The following is a 1665-nucleotide window of genomic DNA, read 5'->3' on the forward strand; positions in this document are numbered from 1 at the left end:
ACTTGCTCATACTCAACTCCTTTTCTTGGAAACGGGATGGGTGGTTTGTATGGTGTCACCACTTTTTTTACATACTCAGGTGGTGGTAGTGTAACTTCTTCATTGTAACTTACATCTAAAACCTTCCCAACTTCTGGTGTTGGTTTTTCAGAATTCGTTGACACCATATTAACATTCTCATTCCGAGGATTTACTTCAGTATTACTCGATATCTTTCTTTGTTCCCTCTCACTTATCATGCTAGCAAGAGTACCTACGTGTTTTTCTAGATTCAAAATGGAAGCTTGTTGAGTTCTTAATGACTGATCAAACCTCTCATTCGTTTGGGTTTGAGATGTAATAAATTGTGTTTGAGATTCCATTTGCTTTGCCATCATTTCTTCCAGATTTAGCTTTTTCTCTTCGGTTTGTTGTGGTGGTTTATACAAGCCAGGTCTTTGTTGATTGAAAGTGTTGTTTTGAGTTGGTTGGTTATTCGGACCTTGTTGGTTATACGAGTTTTTGCTGGGTCCTTTTGGATTGTAAAGAATGTTTTGATTTCGATTGAAGTTTGGCCTTGACGGTTGATAATTATTTTGATAATTATTTCCCGGCCTTTGGTTCATATAGGAAACATTCTCTCGTTGTTCCATTGTTGGTTCAATGTGACAATCTTTCAATAAGTGTGGTCCACCGCATTGCTCACAACTGATTCGTATTGCGTGAATATCTTTAGTCATCTTTTCTATTCTTCTTTCGAAAGCATCTATTTTTGCAGAAACGGAATCAAAGTCATGGCTAGAATCGGCTCTAGCCACTTTAGATGAACGAAAGATATCTTTTTCTTGATGCCACTCATGCGAGTGGGAGGCTGTGTTATCAATGATTTTGTAAGCTTCAGTTGCGGTTTTCTTCATAATGGAACCACCAGCTGTTATGTCGATGTCTTTTCGTGTAGCAACGTTGACACCTTGGTAGAATATTTGTACTATTTGACAGGTGTCTAAACCATGTTGAGGACATCCTCTCAACATCCTTCCGAATCTTGTCCACGCCTCATATAATGTTTCATTTGGTTTCTGTGTGAACGTAACAATTTCTCCTTGAAGTCTTACGGCTTTGGATGCCGGAAAGAATTGTTTAAGAAATTTTTCAACTAATACATCCCATGTATCAATCGCCCCTTCAGGTAACGATTCTAACCAATCTTTGGCTTCTCCCTTTAAAGTCCAGGGAAATAACATGAGATATATCTGTTCATCCTCAATTTCTCGGATTTTGAATAGTATACAGATCCTATTAAATGTACGAAGATGTTCGTTTGGATCTTCTTTTGGTGCACCACTATATTGGCATTGATTAGTTACCATGTGTAGGATTTGTCCTTTGATTTCATAATCTGGCGCATTAATGTCTGGCTTAATAATGGCGTGACCTTGGCCCGTACGTGTGGCTCTCATTCGGTCTTCCATACTTAGAGGTTCCAGATTTTTCATAATTGAATTTGTTGAATCTGAATCACTAGAGGATTCTGATTTAATGGTTTCTTCCTCGACAATCTCTGATTGTATGATTGGTGGTTCAGGAGGAATGATTAATGGATCAGGATCTATGAATTGTCCCTTCGGATTCTCAATTGTGAGGTTGGGTTCAAAAAATGGATTATCGGAAATTTGAGTTTGAGTA

The 1665-nt window shown here is 38.1% G+C and overlaps 1 non-coding gene across 1 annotated transcript; it reads left to right on the top strand.

The window, feature by feature from the left end:
• The first annotated feature begins 984 nt into the window (after positions 1-984).
• On the top strand, positions 985-1091 carry LOC139886874 (small nucleolar RNA R71). The gene has a single exon (XR_011772735.1). It is a non-coding gene; the product is annotated as a small nucleolar RNA R71 (small nucleolar RNA).
• The last annotated feature ends 574 nt before the right edge of the window (positions 1092-1665 follow it).

The sequence above is a fragment of the Rutidosis leptorrhynchoides genome, chromosome 1 (genome assembly GCF_046630445.1).
Source record: "Rutidosis leptorrhynchoides isolate AG116_Rl617_1_P2 chromosome 1, CSIRO_AGI_Rlap_v1, whole genome shotgun sequence".
Taxonomy (NCBI): Eukaryota; Viridiplantae; Streptophyta; class Magnoliopsida; order Asterales; family Asteraceae; genus Rutidosis; species Rutidosis leptorrhynchoides.